Genomic DNA, 20,155 nt, shown 5'->3' with positions numbered 1-20,155 from the left:
ACTCTAGGTGCCAGGGTTATAGCAATATAGAAGTGCCTGCAAGTGGTATTGGAGATAGTATATTCCTCTCATAGGACATATTAAGGCAGTGGCTGGGTGACTACTTGGCAATCTTGTCCTACAGGGAATCCAAATAAGCAAGGTGACAATGCTCTAGCATATGCATTTCTTTTGAAAGGTTAATGGACCTTTATTATTTATTTATTTATATGTGGTGCTGAGAATCGAACCCAGTGTCTCACACTAGGCACTAGGCAAGCACTCTACCACTGAGCCACAACCCCATCCCCTTATGCATTTCTTAATCTGGAAATTTCCCATTCCCACCCTCCCTTTCCCACCACCACCCATCCGCACTTGCACAATTCCCTAGAAAGTAATTTATAGAAAAGGTTCAAGGTAATTTGTACTGATTTACACAAAGGTTCACATGTAATGGGTCATCTTGAGCAGTGATCCCAGGGAGGAGAGTGAATATGGAAGGAGAGGAACGAATACAAATTGTGCCATTGAGCTATTTACTGTTGTGAGCACTTGGGGCTCCCTCCCTCTGGGACCTTCTGAGAAGCATACATAATGCAGTTTGGAACTTTCTGTCCAAGAGATGAGAAGGAAAACTTCTATCTTCCAGTTCCCTTCCTCTCCAGTTGTCAAGATTTGCCGATGGGGTGCCAACTCCCTTGCACTTCCAGTTTTGTGCATACCAGAGGAGTGAGTAGACTCCTTGTTAGAGTGCAAGGACAGGTGTGGCAGTTGGGGCAAAGTGATTTCAGGTTATGGCTATGTGAATTTGGTTGCTGCAGCAATGCCTTGAGTTACTTTGACAGAAAAGATGTACAGCTGAATTCAAGCACACCACCATTAAGATTTCCCTAAGCCATACAAGAAAATCATTATTAATATTTAAGTTACATACATGAAATCACAAGTATTTTGTCGCTTAATCATCAAAATCAATTCACGATGTAGATTATATTTTCACCTCAATTTTAAATATGAGGAAACAGTTTTCTAGAATCTAAGTGGTCTGCCTGCCTGAAGTCATCAATGGTGGACAGAGATGAGCCTGTTGAACCCTAGAATATGGCGTCTACCAGTGCCAATAAGTGTCCACATAACTCCTAACTGGGAATGTAGAAGTAGGAACCAGTTGCTCTTAGGAGTTGCTGCTTTTGTATCTTTGACTAGAGTGAGTTCCTTGAGGATGGAAACCATGCCTTCCACATGCTAATCTCTCATAGTTAGCCATGTATGACACATAAGAAGAACACAATACTTTTGAGACCAGTTGAGTGTCAGTTCCTTCCAGTAAGTAGTGGTTCCTGAGAGCAGGAACCACATCTGATCTTCCTTGTATTGTGGCACCCAGCAGAGTTAAATCAATCTTTTTTGATCCTGACAAGATGGAATTTTCCAGAAGGTAGAACATAGTGGTTAAGAATGTTGACTTTATGTCAGATGGGCCTGGATAAGTGCTCCACCTTTGATACCTATTATACAATCTTAAGCAAACTATGTAATAATATTCCTAAGCCACAGCTTTTTTACCTGTAAAAAGGCATTATACTCACTGTATTACATCACAGGGCTGTGGGGAAGATTGTATGACACATGTAAAATAATTCATTATTAGTACCTGGCACATAGCAAGTGTAACAAATGTAATTCTATAATCTTAGTATTGATGCTAAGTTTCAAATTCCTAAATTGATCCAAAGATCATTATCTTTTAAAGTATAATCTATACCATGGCCACTGTGGCATACAGGGAAAATCTCCATCCAGTAGAACAGTATCTGGCACCTTGCTGGTGCTCAGCAAATATTTGTTGAATATTAAATGAAACAGTGAGTCATGGTTACTTTTGGAGGAATCACTAGCCCATACCCGCAAAACAAATTAGTAGAAATTACTAACACCTGTAAGGAGAAAAATATCAGTGGTCCAAGTTCTGACTGTAAACAAAGAAGAGAAACAGCTATGTAACCTGTGGAAGATATAAAAACATAAAACAATGCCAGAAATTTGGGAATCATTTCAAGACAGTGTGATCTGGCTGCAGGTGTACTTGCCTTGCATGGATTCCAGGTTCAGTCCCTAGTACTGTGAAAAAAAGATTGCTCATTAAGCAGCAAACCACAGTGTAAAGTAAACTCAACCTCAGCTTGCTTTGTAGCCAATTAATCTGGGCAGGCTTTTAAATCACACAGGCTGGAAAATGAACAGTGTTTCATTTGGCAACATTACAATTACTACCCCAGTGTTGGTCATATTCTTTAGACTGCCCATGATGCTTTGTGGCTGAGCAGGAAGTTCAGAGTTTAATTTAGCTTTCTGAATATCTGCAGATTTTGTTTATAACAGAAAGCTTTAGGTTATATAACTGTCTTGTCTTTTGTTTCAAAAGGTGAATCTTGACTCTTCAAATTATTGACACAGGTCCTCAGGGGCAGATGTGGTTGTACTGAGATTTGATTTCTCCCAAATAGCTTAGAATGTAACACTTGACTTCCCTAACAATTGGAAGGGGAAAGAAGATTCTGAGCTGAAGTAGGTGGTCACTGAAAAGACAGATTAGAGTCTCTGAAAATCCAGCTAGGCTCTCTTCCCATTTTAACTCTCCTCTAGTGTTGCCCATATTGCACTGGATTGGTCTGTTCCCCCTCACCAATCCCTGCTGCAGTAGGCATTTTGAGAAGGGTTTTAAAGAAAAGTGTTAATAAGGAAAATGTAACATGATGAAAGAGGCTTAAGAAAGCAAATGAGGGAGGAATATGAGGCAAATACACTGTCATGAACTATTCCGTTCAAGGCATTCAGAAATCATTAAATTGAATTAATATAGGTTCTACAAGGTACTTTCCATCTACACCAGAAGATATGTAAAGCCCATAATTTCAGTATAACACATAGTAAGCACTAAGATGGATGATTTTTAGGAACAGAGAGGAGGGCCACTGGAAAGAGAAAGAGTAATCAAAGACAAATTAGCAACAATATACAGTTTACATAACATGTTCCTATTTACGGACTTGGATGGCATAATTAAAGCTTGTAACTGCTGCAAGGACATTCACGTAGTTAGTAGGACATAGAAGACATTGAGGGCTTAGACGTGGATCTAAATTTTCTGACTCAAAAATTTTGTGTTTTTTTCCAGTAGTGACAGGAAGTTGAGGGCATGGAGAGTCATTTCATAACAATATACTCCAGAAATAAAACCAAAATGTACCCCAGCACTACAAAAAAAGTAAATGAAACACATTATGATGATGATGATGATGATGATGATGCTAGGGATTGAACCCAGGGCCTTGTGCATGCGAGGCAAGCACTCTACCAACTGAGCTATATCCCCAGCCCAAAACACATATTATTAATGAACTCTATTAGTTATAAAGATGCTAATAGCTATTATCTGTAATGCTAATAAACATATCCAATACTTATGAAGCCCTAACTGCATGAAAAGGTTTATGATAAATGCTTAACATGAACTTTCCCATTTAGTCTATTAGCCTCTTTTGACCAATGCAATGCTTGGTACTTAAATTACATGACATCTCTAAGGTCCTGTACAACCAGTACGTGAGCACCTCTGACTATAAAACCATGTCAACAGTCACCTCCTACACCCCTCTTGTGCTAGAAATACAAAGTACTATATGCAAGTCAAAACCAGATATCCATTCTTTCTTGTCTTGTACACACATTGAGAACTAGATCAAGAAGATGACCCATCCATGAAAGGCCAAAATATTATTAATAAGCTGTGGACTGGGAAAGGGTCTCTTTTTACGGGTCAATATCTGTAGAGACTATGGCCACTTGAGCTACTAGGGCACTGTTGTATGGCTGAAGGTTGACAGATAACCAGCCTTCCAGAGTTTCTCCTTATTTAGATGCCTCTGTGGCATCGTTTACTGCAAAAGGAGGTCTTCCCAGGTGACTGGATGACGTCCGTGTGTGACTTGACGTCAAGTGAGTCATTTGACTGTCATCGTGCAGCAGGCACCTCAGTGCAGATCAAGTTCACCCTGTGGGAGTCCTGCGAATTTCCTGGTGAATTTTATATTTATTCTGAAGTAATTGCACTTGACACCCAGGGCTGACTAACATTTATGTGGGACCAAGATAAGTTCCCAGCTAGCCATCTTTTGTAGTTGTGAAGAAAGTTACAGGAAGAAAAACATAATTGGACAATAAGATGAAGGTGAGCATGCAAATATAATAGCTAGACCCTGGATAGAAGGCAAAATAAAGCATGAGTGTTCCACTGCCTTCTTTGTTAGGGTTTATAGGAAGCCTTGCTAATCAAAGTGTGCTCAATGGGCAAAAGTCGCAAAATCAGCAACTGCCCTGGGAGCTTCCTAAAATTGTAGAAGCTCAAGTCATTCCCAGAGCTTCTGAGTTAGAATCTGCCTTTTGACAAGATCCCCAGATTATTCATAAGTACATGAATGTTTGAAAAGCCCTCTGATAGAATATGCACATCCTTTCTTTTAAGAATTTTTTATTAAATACTTTAATTGAAAGTTGAATTAACATAAAAAGGGAAAGAAACAAATATGACAGAAATGATTCTAGGCAAATTATCATACTAGTTATATAATAGTTTCACCTGTTTTCTTTCCATTTTAATCCTTCCAAAAACCTCTGATCTTCTGTCTTCTTACAGATAAGGACGTTGTCCAAAAAGTTAAAAAAAAAATCATCCCTAAAGAAGAATTTGAACCTAGATATTCCAGCTCTGGATTCCAAACTTTTCCTATAAGTTAGAAGAATGCAGAAGGCCACTTTAACATGGACCAGTCAGAACAAGCAGGTCTCACACTGAGACCTGAAGAATGGGTTATCTCCAAAAGAGAGTTTCAGAGGAAAGGAACACCAGGAAAATATATTTGGAGATAGGCATGAGAAAATATTTTTCAGGAGAAGGCTGAAGAAAATATTTAAACGTGGGACACATCTCTACATGAGTAGCATGATAGAAATGATGGAAACCAGATCATGGAAGGCCTTGAAAGCTGGACTGGAGTATTGCATTTTTGGCAACTTTTGGAGTGGCATAAGGAAGAGATTTGCAGAAGATAAATATTCCAGTTTCATTCATTAAGCTTTTATTGTAGATTTTAATATGTGTTGGGAAATATGCTTTAAAAAAAAGATGAATAAATTCCAAGATACACTTTAGAAAACTCTCTACTGCACTGTGGCAATTGCACCATCTGTAATTCTGCACTTGCTTCATCAATTGCTGGCTATATCCCAGGAGACCTGACTTCACTTTTTTCTGACTGTCAGAGGGCTTGAGAGTGTCCACAGATGAAGAGAGACTTGGCTAGGAACATAGATATCTGCTGAGCAGGGCATTGGGTGAATGACTCATCTCTAGATTATCAAGCATGTGGAGTTAAATTGCCAGAGTAGACCTGAAAATAAATATATTCCTAGACTGAAGTCATGAAAATAGGACATATTTTTTACTAAGGGTCACATAAGCAATGTGATTCCTCAACAATTTCTTAGCAAAACATAAACTGTTGTTTCAGAAAAAAAAACACAAATACAACTATATAAGTACTAAAAAATTAGTTTAACATTATGTGAAGATTAAGAAAAAATAAAGTGGGTGGAGAAGGGACATAAAATGGTAAGAAAAAGGAGGAGAAAGAGAAAATCGCACGGTGAAAAGATAATTTATTGAGACTTTTACGTTTGTTCATATTCATTATCTACTTTAATAATTATCTAACTCCGTGTGATAAATATTATGTCCACTTAACAGATAAGGAAACTGACACTACTAGAGATTAAGTAGTAGATCTAAGATGACATTGATGGTAAGTGTTAGGGGCAGAATTCAAACATTCGGTCCACTAAACTCCCAGGAGATTCTGAAGTAGGCAGAATCTACTCCAGGTTACTTAACTTCTCTAACATTAATATCTATTTCCTCAGCTGAAAAATGAGGTAGTAGTGGTAAATCTGGTGCATACGATAAATTCAATAAATAATAGCTATCATTATAGGAGTTCTTTTAAAAGGATCAACTGAGTCATTGCTAATAGCTATAATTCTTTCCCTCTGGTTCCAAATTTGAGGATCAAAATTTCCCAGGAATTCTTAGTATTTTTGGCAAAGAATGCTCAAATATTCCATAGACTAAATCAATAGTATCTCATACATATATGTCCTAGTAAACATTAAATGTACATAGGATATGCTATGACTAACTTTTTAAATGTCTCAGCATATCATTGAGTATTATCTCTATCAAAAGAAACTAAAAATACAAGCACTCAGGTAGTTAAAAAGAGTAGTACTTGTAGTATTTTAAAGGGGAATGAATATGCCTGTAATCTTTATAGTATCAACCCTGAAGCAGACAGAGGAGCAGCCAACTGAGGCCTACATCTTGCCTCTCTGCTTCTTAGATCAATGATGCCCATCTCTGTCTTCTTCTTCTTTTTTTTAATTAGTTGCTCATGACAATACAATGATCTTGACATATCATACATTTGATTCAAATGGGGTATGAATTCTCATTTTTCCACGTGTACAGGTTGCAGGATCACATTGGTTATATGGCCACATATATACATACTGCAACACTAGTGTCTATTTTATTCTGCTGCCCTTCCTATACCCCCTCCCCTCCCCTCCCTTCCCCTCCCCTCCCATCACCTCTCTATACTTCTTAATGACTGTTCTCTCTCCCAGTATTCTGTTCATGGCAGAGATGTGATTTTTTTTTTCTAATGAAAAAATAGATCCTTTTACTTTCTTGCTCAAAACCATTTAATTGACCTTACTACTTTCAACCTTAAAAAAAAAAATCAAACTCCAACAGGGAATAAAGATCTTTCTGTGATTTGGGACTTTCCTAACAATCCAGGCCCCATCAGAAATTCATCTAAATTCCAGTTCATTGAACTACTTCCCCTTCCTAGCGCAGGCTGAGTGTTCTCTCTGTGTGTATCCTACTTTTCTACTCTGTTCCTTCTTTCCACTCTTCAGAGCTGACTTCTCAATAGATCACATCTTAGATTTGACATTTCTCCCAGGGAGCCTTCTCTGATCATCTCATCAAGCTGAGCTCCTCCCTTAGCAGCCTAGAAGACCCTTATAGTATTGATTACATTGCATTACATTGGTCTCATAACCACACTATAAGCTTTATGAGGATGGAAATCATCTTTGATTTTTACTACAACATCTATCACCATACCCGGCATATAACATAGCAGGTGCTCAATAAAGATCTGCTGAGATCATTTTAAAACTACAGGAGAGTCCTATCTCCAAAGATTGGGGAGCACATTTTCTTTTCCTTCTTTGGATTATTTTAATTTTAGTAGAAGAAAAGTACAGATCAATAAATCTATAGTCAGAGCCCCATGCATAGAGACAGAGTCATTATTAAAGCTGATTGCAAGGAGCGGCAGCCCTGGCAGCAAGTCTTGTGGTCCCTAGCCCCATCTCTTATCCTCAGTTCCTAACTTTTCCTATTAGCCAGTGAAATTAATACCAATTTTCTTCTCTATTTAGACTTCAGGGTCTCTCAGTAAGTTTTGTAAGGAACTAGTGGTAAATATTAATTTATAATTTGGTGGGCATTACTTTAATGTACAGTCAGGCCTCTATATCCCTATGCATTCTAACAAACTCAGAAAATATTAAGAAAAATAAAATTATATTTGTGCTGATCACATACAGATTTTTCCCTTATCATTATTTCCTAAACAATACAGTATAACAACTGTTTGCTTAGTATTTACATTGTATTTGGTATTCTAAGTAACCTAGTGATGATTTTAAAATACACAGAACAATATGATGATTCCTAAAAGAATTAAAAATAGATCTACTATATGATCTAGCAATCCCACTTTTGGGTATAGGTCCAAAGAAAATGAAATCAGCATACCAAAGAGATTCCTGCACCTGTAATTCCAGTGACTCAGGAGGCTGAGGTAGAAGGATAGCAAGTTCAAAGCCAGCCTCAGTTACTTAGTGAGGCCCTAAGTAACTTAGTGACAACTTTTCTCAAAAATAATAAAAAAATAAATAAATAAGGGCTGAGCATGTAGCTCAGTGGTTATGTACCTCTGGGTTCAATCCCCCATGAGAGAGAGAGAGAGAGAGAGAGAGAGAGAGAGAGAGAGAGAGAGAGAGAGATCCCTGCATGCTCATGTTTATTGCATTAATATCAACAATAACTAAGACATAAAATCAATCCAAGTGCCCATCAACAGATAATTGCATAAAGAAAATGTGTTATCTTTATGTAGATAAAGAAAATGTGATTATACATATATAATGTACACAAAAAGAGCTGGGGGAGACATTCAGCTGAAAAGAAGAATAAAAAACTGTTGCAGCAAAATGAAGCTGGGGGACACTATATTAAGTGGAATAGTCAGATGAGGAAAGATAAATACTGTATATATGAAAGCTAAAAAGTTGAGTTGAATGTCAAATAGTGATTACTAAAGGTTGAAGGGGTGGAGATAAGGAGGTTGAATTTGATTAGTAGTATCAAATGCAAAAATGTATCATGCTTTTGCATGTGCAAATATATCACATTAATATGTATCATATGTTAATAAAAATAAAAAACTTAAAAATAAAGTATAGAGAGGATGTTCAGAGGTTATAAGAAAATACCATGCCATTTCATGGATATTGATATCTGTGGGGAGTCCTGGAACAAATCCCCCCTGGATACCCTGGGACTACTACTATACTGTTATGAGAATTATATAATACATGTGCTGAGCTTGCACAAGTCTTTTTTTCCAGTGCTTTTCAAAATATATACCTGTTGTGATTTGGATGTATGTTTATCACAACAGGAATAAATCACACACAAAAGCTCACATGTGAGATAATGCAAGAAGGTTCAGAAGAGAAATGATTGGGTTGTAAGAGTCTTAACCCAATCAGTGAATTAACTGAGTGGTAACTGAAGTGATCGTGCATGGCTGGAGGAGGTGGGAATTGGGGGAGTGGCTTTGGGTATATATTTTTATCTGGCCAAGTTGAGTCTCTTTGCTTTCTGATCACCATGTGGGCTGCTTCCCTCTGCCACGATGTTCTGCCTCACCTTGAACCCCAAGGGATGGAGCCTGCCATCATATAGACCTCAGAAACCATGAGCCCTCAAATAAACTTTTTATCCTCTACAGTTGTGCTGGTTGGGTCTTTTAGTCATGGTGACAAAATAGCTGACTAAAACAATTCCAAAAAGAATTAGTTCATTATCACAGACCATGCCCATTTTACAGATAGAAATATGAAGATAGAAAGGTCAAAGGATGATTTCCTTTAGAGCACATAACACGAAGTTTTTGAAAGGGGATGCTTTCTCTAATTCTACTCCTTCCCTTTGATCCCATCATTCTAACTTCTACACCATCTTTTATACTGTTTGTTTTTTTATAACTATGTTCTCCTACTAGACTTTAAGCTCCTTGCAGGAGGGCTAAGTCTCATTTTTATTTTTGTTCCTAGCTTGGGACCCAGAATTGTGTAGGGGTACAAAAAATATTATTGGAATGTTTGCCTAACTCTTATAAATACTTGGCCAACCATGTTCTTAGGTTTAATGTCAGGGAAACATCCCTGCTTTGTGATATACCAAAGAAAAATTTCAGCTTCAAAAGAAACTTAAGTATTTTCTATTATCCTTCACTTTTCCCCTCTTGATTCTACTTCCTTTTTTCCCCTGAACTGAGAATTGATTTTACTAAACACTTCATTTAAACTTCTTCAGTTAAAAGGAGCTCTTATCTCTTCAAGAAAATGCAAAGTACCTCTTAACATTAAAAAGTCCTAGATTTTTCCTTTGAAGCAAGAACATGATTTGGACATCAGTGGCTCCAAACACCACCAACACAAATGTGTGAAAGCGATCCTCTGCAATTTTAAATTGAAATAATTCACCTAATTTAGATTATTTAACTTTTTGTTTTTCGCTTTAACAATAGAGGAACTACTTAAATACATTTTTCAAGTAAACAAGGTCTCCTACATATTAATGCAGATGGAATTCTGTGTGGAAGCTAATGGGTTACTTACTGCCACATCCTAAAAGAGGCTGCTAGACAAAAAGGAACAGCTGAAGGTTTTGCAGAGGCTTAGTCACATGATTCAATAGTAACAGGGAATGAGAGGGGAAAACAAAAATAAAAACAAAAGCAACTGTTCAATTAGTGCAGATGGAGAAAAACATCCCATAAGCTAATTGATTATAGCTATCATGACAGCTGATTATGGTTGCTGCCTGTAAAAACACGGGGTGGGGTGGGGTGGAGGAAGCTTGCCCACACCCCCCCACACAAGCAAACCCTCATGGCACTCTTTGGCTGCCTTTCCTTGGTAAAATACCCTTCAAATGAATGATCCAATATAATCCAGTCCTGTTCCAATAATAGGGTGAACCCAATGATGTGGCATTATGGTGGGAGGTCTGATCTGCCCACAGAGCATTAGGCAACCTTACTGATTGTGGTTTGGAACGCTTTAGGAGCTGGGTGTGTTGTTACATTATTGTGTGGAAAGGCAGAGCCTTTGGAATATATCTTTTTTGAACCCATATGACTTACAAACAATGACATTATTAGGTCTGCTGACCCAATGTGTCTAGGTGTTTCTTTGGAAGTGAAGATGGATTTGCCTTCAAACCTACTCCCCCTGGTGCCCATGCTCCTCAAGTGGTTCTAAGAATGCATGTAGCACATAGTTTTGGAAGGACAGACACAGACCACAAATAGCAAAGTATATTTGATATATTATCTGATAGTGTTCTAGGGGCACAGTGGGAAGGACCACTCACTTTGCCCTGGGCAGTCAGGGATACAGGAATCTTCTCAAATCAGATCTTAGAACTGGGTTTCTAATGTCATTAGGAATTTGGCAAAGATTTGTAAAATCATTAGCACAGGAGCTAGAAATATTAACTTTTTAAATAAAAAACTATTTTGTCACTTTTGAGAGTAGGTAATATAACTACTACAAAATGGGAGGAAATACGTGCCAGCAGGGAAGCTAGGTTCATAGAATCCTTAGGAAACATTCCATGCTCCGGAAGCAAGGAGCAGTTCCCTGTGGCTGGGAGATGGAGGTGGTGATGATGGAATTCTCATTTTAGCAGGATAACTCTGCTGTCAGAGTGGAGAGTGGATTGAGAGGTTGTCCCCATAAGCTTTGTCTACATATTACTCTTTCGACTCTGCAACTAGAATTCTGTATACTACTGTGGGCTAGACAATCTTAGGCAGAAGAATGGCATCTAACCTGAATTATATGTAAGTAACTAAAATCCTGTCTGTTATCAAGCTTTTATCCTACACAAGGTACTATTTTAAGTGTACTACATTCTTTATCTGTTCAAACCTCTCAGAAATCCTAGGGGATAATTATTACAATCTACAGAGGAGATAGAAGTTTCCAGAAATCCCATAGTCTCCTAAAGACTGTTAAATAACTTGGGAAAGCTCACAGCATGATCCCAACCTGAACTCATATCCCACAAAACTGCTGGTTATTCACTACAGGATAACCATTTCCATGTCGTTAAGGATCTGTTGTTCATCCTGGAATGTAAATTCCTTGAAGTCAAAAACTAAGTTTAGGATTATCTTTGAGTCCCTAAGTCAGCCATCCCTGATTTTTTTTTTTTTTTTTTTTTTTAATGACTGATTTTAGAATAGTGAGGAGAGAGGATTAGGAAAGTGTGTCTAACTCAAGATGCCTCTCCCCTGTGTCCCGGTGGGTCTGAATATCCCTGGGAAAGACAGTATTTAAGGAGACTTCTCTGCCCAATGCTGATCCCTCTCTTGCAGGGAAAGAACCCAGCCTCACCTGGGTGCCTGAGAGAACTTAGGGCACTTTTGTAAATCTGTTGATCAGATTAATTTCTATTAGAGTTAGAGAGCTAGGCACTGGGAAAGGGAAAACTCTGATAGGGAAAAAATTAGTTGGGCCTCTGGCACGTGAAACGAAAGTCTCAGAGTTCAATGACTTATTCAAAGCCATACTTACATAGTTATACTTTAACCAGATATTTTGGATATCTTATATGGACAGGCAGAAACTGGGGGATAGTTGTATGTAAAGTTATAGACTCTGAGATGGCAGAGGAGATCAATATGAAATGTACAAGTTCATCTATTCATTCAATTATTGAGCAACAAGATTGCTTTTATTTGCCTAACTCCCATATGCATTAATTTCTATTACCACATTTTGATTAACTAACACCAATTCCCCAACAATACAATTCAGATTTCAGCTATAACAGCATGTTAACTAAGCACAAGCTTGCTATTAGCTCTTTGGTTCACAGATTATTACCTAACAGCACATATGCATCATGACCACTGACTCACCTTGTCAGTTCTTCCTGATCTATGGGACTGGTTACTGAACATGTCATTCAGTTTACACCCAGATAGAAAACCAGGTAGGTGTTTTTCCTCTTTGTCTCCAGTGATAAACCAAGATGCCATTTTTTTTTTAATGGGTAATTCAAACAGGACTTTATCAACAAAGATGAAAGTACAGCAAAGAAACAAAAAGTGATAATGCTGTCCATGACATTGGAATGAGACAGTGAATTCCAGAAGACAGAGCTACCTGGGGGTATACAACCAGAGGAACTTAATAAAGGAAAATTTATAAATGAGAAAAGTCGTTGGAATGAAAAGGTGAAGTAACAAGTCATAATCAATGGGATGAAATAACACTGCCCAAACCTTCATATTAAAGGAACTCTAGTAGACATGTCTTAACATCGAAAGTGCAAATGATACAACATTGAATGCTAATCCAAACTTAGTAAGGAGTATGGCAAATTCCCCAGTGTTTATGAAAGACATTTGCTCAGTATCATAAGTTATATGATCAACAAGAATAAAAAAAAGGCAAACACTATTCAATAATTTTGTTTTTGTTATTGAAGAACAAAACACTTCAACACTTCAATTCTTACTGTTTCAAGTTTTTTTTTTTTTTTTTTTTAGGTGCTGAAGATTGAACCCAGGGCCTTGTGCATGTGAGGCAAGTACTCTACCAATTAAGCTATATTCCTAGCCCCTGTTTTAAGTATTTTAAGCAATGATGTACTAAGCAAATATTCATTTTATCTCTTTTTTCATTTTCCTATACATTTACAATTAAAAAAAATTTAATGCTTTGACAAAAACTGGGAAGGTCATGGAACAATTATAATTTTGCTTCCTTATTATTACAGTGTCATTTTCATGGTCTCAGACAACTGTACAAAGCAAGCACCACATTTCAAGTGCCAAGGATGAGAAGACACTGTCCCTGCCCTCATGGTGTTCTAACACCAACAAACTTATTATAAAAACCTATGATTAACTGTGCTGTATTTAAAGGGGGTGCTAGCCTAGCTCAGAGCACCCATATAGACTTAAAGGGGTTGGGGGGAATAAACATGGTTGAGGGGCAAATCTAAGGTGAATTCAAACCTCTGCAGTCCTGCAACTGTGCTTTCTTACCCTGAGGGCAAGGTGAGGAGGGACTCCAGACTGGCTTTTAAACTGGCTGCCAACTAGTTGCTAGCTATAATGCCAGATGGATATTAATTACCACCAGAATGTGGAGATACAGGTTAAGGTTCCTTCTCAAAAATAATACAGAAACTAGAAATGCTAACAAGTTCCACCCTTGGGGAATTTGTGTGAGTGAAGTTTCTTAAAACCAGTACAAAGTGTTTAGATACAAATTACTATATCCCCCAAACCATGGAAATGCAAAGCAGCCTCTGGGACTGTGACTATATATGTTCTTAAGGAATAAAGTCTTGGTTGGGAGTATATAAAATACACATCTGGCTTTATGGTAAGATTATGATTTTTCAAGTCCAACATGTGTATTATAACCATATTATCTATGTTGTTTCTCCATAATAAAACATATTTGGATTTTTATTCATGGCCCCTACCATCTGTGGAACCATAATTAAAAACAGTGGAAGAGATATGTGGCTATGTAATATGCATGTGGTTGCACATAAAAACATGGTTATTAAGAAACAGAAGTCCCCTTCAGATTCATTTTATCCAATCTCTCATTTAAAAAAAAAGTGAGGTAAATTTAACTCAGGAAGGCCAACTGACTAGCCCCAGACAGACTCCTGCTTCATAATAAGAGACAAATTTTATTGAATATTACTGTGGGATAAGTACAGTGCTAGGGGTTTTTACATATGAAACATTATTTTTTTGATTCTCACAAATTCATGAAATGCATTATCATTTTACAGATGTGGAAACAGACTTACATTATTCAGCTAACCTTGATAGTACTGAGATTTGAACTCAGAATTATCTGAAGTGACATTCTCAATTACTAAGCTGTGATTGTTAATAAATGGCCTTTCTGTATGCCCCAAACACGGTAATCATGCCCCCTGGAGGATCTTAGAATCTAGCTTTCCATATATAACTACGAACATTTAAACATCCACCCAAAGTGGGTAATGTAATTCCTATTTAAAGATGAGAAAACTGAAGGCATAAGATTCAGTGATTTCCCAAGGTTGCATAGCTTTATGACTACTGAAAGCAAGATTCAACATTCAAGTCCATCTGGTTCTTTCACACAAGCAAGCTTGCCTTCCTGGATGAGAAACAGGCTCTCACCCAGTAGGCTATGGCTCTTATTTGAGCAGGACTTGCATACATCAAATATCTGCTCTGAAATCCATGTGGATCCCGGCATTTCTGGAATCCATTTAAGTCTGCTGCAAGAATTTCACAGTCCTGAATATCCCCGCCCCCCACTCCCTCTGATACACAACAGGAGTTGAGCAGCTCATGTGAATTAGACTTACTATGAAGAGGCCAGTGGTAAATTAAATTCACAAGAGTGTGGTTTGGGGGCTGCACTGAGATGAAGGAGGAGAAATATTCACTGACTGTTGTTCCCCCAGAATATAGCCAGCAACAGATATGAAAACAGCAGCCAAAGAAGATGCCTGCAAGCAGCCAACACTGAGAAATGGCAGGCGCTGCTGTTGTAAGAAGTAAAGGGAGAGGGATCTGCCAAACTCTTCATTTTCTTGGCCAAAACTCCCCTCAGGGTGTGTCAAGAGAAATGAACGGATCTGAAAAAAAGCAGCAGGGATCTCACCACAGCGCCTCAGCCAGTTTCCAGAGGTTTTCAGCATAGCAGGCAGCTGCTCCCCAAATTCAGCTCTGTCTCTCTCCTAGTGGATCTGCACAGGCATATGAACCCCGCCTGGCCAGCACCTGATGCTCTTGAGTGGCAGCCAAAGCCTTAGGAGTAAAGCAGGTGGGGCCGCCTTCCCAATCTAGTGTAGTGGCAGAGCTAGTTTGAGATGCTTTGCAACAACACAAAGGGCCAATTTCAGGAATGGAATTACTTTCTCCACTTGCCCTTCTAAAAGCAGTAACAAACCACTTTGCTGGTGTTGACTATTCACTCACCCCTGTTCTTCCTTTCTCAGTTAAAAAGGCCTTAACAAGCAGAGGAGGTAGAAGCTGGCCAGAGGAGCCTGGTGAAGCGAATCCCCAGGACTTTTGATCCCCAAATCATCCCACCTCCCAGCTAGCTGGTGTTTGAAATTCCAACACTGACCTGTTAGTCTGGTATCCTCTTTTAAAATGTAGAAGAGAGTAAACAAAGTTATTCACAAGGTAGTGTTAATTCTTGGACTGGGAGGCTGGAATCTGCTGGCTCTCCAAGGCCAGGAAATGCCTGCTTAAATCCACCCTTAGGTAGTGAGACTAATCAGAAAGGGAAGGTTTGGAGAAGCAGAACTTCACTAATTTCCCTTTTTTTGTGGCAAAACCAGGTTTAGCAACTAGATTCCCTTAATCTGAGATATTGATCTCTCTTCATTTTTTTTTGACTAGTTAAAGCATTAGAATTCTAATGCCTACATCAAAACCTTGTTGTTCATTACTTTTCTTGATATTTCAGTATGAATATCTAAAATTTGGAAATCAGGATGGTTTTCATTCCTTCCTGAAATTAATTTCCAAGTATGCTAAAAGACTCTTGTTTTGACCTGCATGGGATGTGCATTTTCTGAAGTCAAGGTGCAGAATTGCTATTCATGTACAGATTGATTGATCACTTGATAAGAAGAGCCCAGACATTTTAATTTCCCCTCTCAACTATTGATCTTTGTTGTGATTCTTTTTAATATGGCACTGTTTCTCTGCCCTGTCTGTTGCTACTCAAATCAGATATTGTGGTCACCATGGTAACCACTGCTCACTTCCTGTTTTTTCATTTATAAAACTTACAGTGCATGGGTTAGAAAAATCACATGATTTTTTAAAAGAAAAATTCAAGTAGTGAACCAAACTAGCTTGAGAAGAAAAGTCATTTCGGTATAAATGTTTTATTTTTAAAATTAGACTTTGAATATAGCCCTTTTTGCTTCTGCCACTGAGACTTATTGTTAAAAGGACATGTTTCTTGCTGTTCCTCTCTCCCTCCTCCTCTCTAATCTGTCCCCTTCCCTAATTTCAGGGGAAACAGGATTACTTTTCTTCCCCATCCAAGGCAGTTATCTGTCCTTGAGCACACACCTACCTCATGAACAGAATAATTCAGACTTGGGGGATGGCATCAGAAGATCTCAGAAATGATAATTTTCCAAATTAATAAGTGAATTACAACTCTGACAGAACACATGGAATGTAGCTTTTAAATCACCTCTTTTAAAAAAAATCCCTGTTCCCCAGGATTGGCAGAGTCACAGACTCTGGGACAGGAGTCCCCTGTGTTTCTCTTTTGCTACCAAAGCAATAAAACTTCTTTTATCATTTTCTCAAAACTGTGTCCTCAATATTGGATTGGCATCAGGGATAAGGACCAAACTTTTGATGATATTAGTTGTAAATGCACTCATCAGAAACAAATTATCACTAAGAAAACAAAACTGAGGGGATGAATTTGCTCAATTGTTTGGAAATTTAAAGAATTTTTTAAGGAGGTTTTCAGGGATAGAATGGGATTGTCACTAACATTTCTAACTGGTCTTGAGCGAATGGCTACCCTTGATGGGACTGAAAGCTGTGTGGGTCTCCAGGGTTTTAGGTTGGGTGGTGAAACTACACAAGGTCTGTGTAAACCTTGCTATGGGTATGGGATTGCAATTTTCCACATGAATGTCCTTAGCACACAAAAATACTCAGAAAAAAAAGTAAAAAAAAAAAAAAAAAAAAAATATATATATATATATATATATATATATATATATATATATATATTTCCCTTAAAAGCAATACTCAGTTAATTTATTTTACAGTTACTGAATCTGCTAATCATAGGTCTAGATGACAGGAAAGCATGTTGTAATCTCCTGTGTCCCTGAGCTAGGCAGGGAAGCAGATCATCAATCAAACCCCCAGAAGGATGAGGCCTTTAAATTATGGATCTATAGATCATCTGGCTTGCTCTCTCTTTCTCTCTCTGTTAGGTTTTTGGTTACCATTGCCAAGTCAAATATCCTCAAGTTGTAGTTGATCTCTAGGCCAAGTCAGTTATTGGAAACTCCAGATCTGCCTTAATGATGGTGCATTGAGCAGTTTTATCAGAAAATCTTTCTCTTCAGGCATCTTGAAACCACTATCCCTTTCTGATCCTAGCAACAGCAAGGACCCCTGTAGATGAAAACTCTTCCTGACCACAGATGTCTATCTCATCTAAGTCTTGTCTCTTCCTTGTCACCAACATGGATAAAAGACTCTCCCACAATGGCAAAGTGAATCTACTACTTTTAGTAGAGAACTTCAGGTTTGCAGGAACCAAGATTTACCATTTCCTCTGCCCATTGAGGTTGACATTCTGTGTTGTGTTAACCACATGGGAGCAGTGACTACCACTTTCAAACTGAACAGGATTATTTTCATTTTCCTAGCCTTTGCAGAGACTATCTTACACAAGATGACCAACAAATCCATCTGGTTAACACTGCTTGGGGACAGATTTTGAGGGTGATGCCGATTAACAAGCCATATAGGACCCTATCAACAGATGAGGGACTTAGGGTTCTGGGGACTGTCCTACATAAGGGCAGCTGTTGAGGTGGGATGGAAGGAATAACAACAACAACAACAACAAAATTGGTTAAAAGGTGACATTAAAGAAGGACAAGAAAATCAGACTTTAATTCTAAAGTTTCACGTACTTTTCCAGGTCTATAACTCCCTAAACCAGTCTCTCTTTCAGGTCTGTTATATCCCAATTTCTGGGAAATCCGTAAATCTACCTGTGCACTGTTAATCAACCACCCAATAAACAGATTAAACTGTGAAATAAAATATAGTGCTATCTGTTGATCAGGTAATGAAAACCACATCAGCCTGAGGATCCTAAGACTGACCAGACCTTTATAAACCATTTTGAGATCACCAGAATGATACCATTCTTACATTCCTTCCCATACCCCCACACCCACAAAGTTTCTTTAAAAAAAAAAAAGCTGGGCACCCCTAAAACCATGTCTCTCACTCTTGAGATGGCTCTCATCCTCCCTTGAATGCATGTTCCTTGCTTTACTCCCAAGGCATTTCTCTCTTGAGATTGCCCTCTTTCTTTCTCTCTCTCTTTCTTTTTTTCTTTCTTTCTTATATTTTTATTAGTTGTTCATGGACCTTTATTTTATTTACTTATTTATATGAGAATCGAACCCAGTGCCTCGCACATGCTAGACAAGAGCTCTACCACTGAGCCACAAACCCAGCCCTCATTCCTTCTTGAATATATTTCTACTTTCCTAAATAGACCTCTAAGCCTCTGATTGGCACATGCTGAATTTCTTTTCAGTCACATAAGCCCAGAACTCTGTTGGTCATGAGTGGAGATCCCCCTTCTCTCAGGGAACCCCTTGGATCCTGTTTGGAAATACCTCTTCTGCCATGACACTGTGATTGTCATTCAGAGCCACCATAAGCTGATTTCTCTCCGCATTCCAATCTCTAGCACCCAGGGTTAACATGGTATGCATGGATGAGACCCGAGAGAATCTCAGTGGAAACTGGATGCCTTTGGACTGTGAGTGGTGCCAACGTTGACATCCGGAAGGCCTGAACTATCCATGTCACCTTGCTCTCCTTTGTTCCCCTGCTGGCTGCTTCTACCTTCTCAGAAGTGCTCATGATTTATTTGTGGCATTTCTAAAACTCCCTGCTTCCTTTTTGAGTCCAAAGTCTTTCCAGTTCTATCTTTCATACCAAAAAGAAAAAAAGAAAAAAAGGATCAGGCATCAAGCGTAAAACTATCAGATTTGTGATTTGATTTAAAGCCTAAGATTGGGGAGTATAGATTTGTTTCAAGTCCCACCTGGGCCAAATCCAGCTGGTGATTTTAGGCAAATTACTTATTCTTATCTTTCCAATTGTGTGTTTAATGAGATCGAGCAAAAGAAAATACTCTGTAAAGTTAAAAATTTAATCCAAATATCAGATGCTACAAAGCTATTACATAGCTAAAGCCATACTATAAATTTGAGAAGGTTTCAGACAAATTCATGGATTTTAAGAGAGCATAACATCTTTGGTTAATGGTATCCCAGTTCTAAAGATCTAAATTAGAAACTTCAGCCTCGATTCCACAGTTAATCGGGCACCAAACTCTACCAAAATGCTTTTCTGACTGTATTTTCCTACTTGTTGCCTCTGCCACAGCAGTAATGCAGACTCTCTCCCAACTTGTTACCTCCTTCATAAGCCACCTTTCCTCAATGCATTTGCCACAACAGCAGCCAGGGAATTTTTCCAAAAAGGCACATCTGATCTTGTCTCTCCTTTGTTAAAATTCTTTGCTGACCTCCTATCCACTACAGCACCAAGCCCATATTATTGGGGAAGCGCAAAACTCTCTTGACAATTTTGCTCGCCTAAACCTCCTTTGGGAAAGATGGTGAGTTTTTGCATAGACAGCTCTTTCTTCTTTGCCTGCTCACTCCATTAATTCTTCTAAAATACTTTCTAACACTGCTGGCTCTGGAAGTACTTCTGAACTTCATGGCCTGAGTGAATGACCACCTCACTATTTCCATAGCACCCCTTGTATACTGCTTATTCCAGCATTTTTTAAGGTACTCTGTAATATTTTGGAAACTTATTTGGCTCAAGGTAGCACT

At 38.3% G+C, this 20,155-nt stretch overlaps 1 protein-coding gene and 1 non-coding gene across 12 annotated transcripts in view; both read right to left on the bottom strand.

Annotated features, from left to right (window-relative positions):
• The window catches only part of Dlg2 (discs large MAGUK scaffold protein 2), a 1,165,863-nt gene that overhangs the window by 235,650 nt on the left and 910,058 nt on the right, over positions 1 to 20,155 (bottom strand). The window lies entirely within an intron of this gene.
• On the bottom strand, positions 3,286 to 3,358 carry Trnaa-cgc (transfer RNA alanine (anticodon CGC)). The gene has a single exon. It is a non-coding gene; the product is annotated as a tRNA-Ala (tRNA).

The sequence above is a fragment of the Callospermophilus lateralis genome, chromosome 2 (assembly GCF_048772815.1).
Source record: "Callospermophilus lateralis isolate mCalLat2 chromosome 2, mCalLat2.hap1, whole genome shotgun sequence".
NCBI classification, from domain to species: Eukaryota; Metazoa; Chordata; class Mammalia; order Rodentia; family Sciuridae; genus Callospermophilus; species Callospermophilus lateralis.
This window is presented reverse-complemented; position numbering and strand designations above follow the sequence as displayed.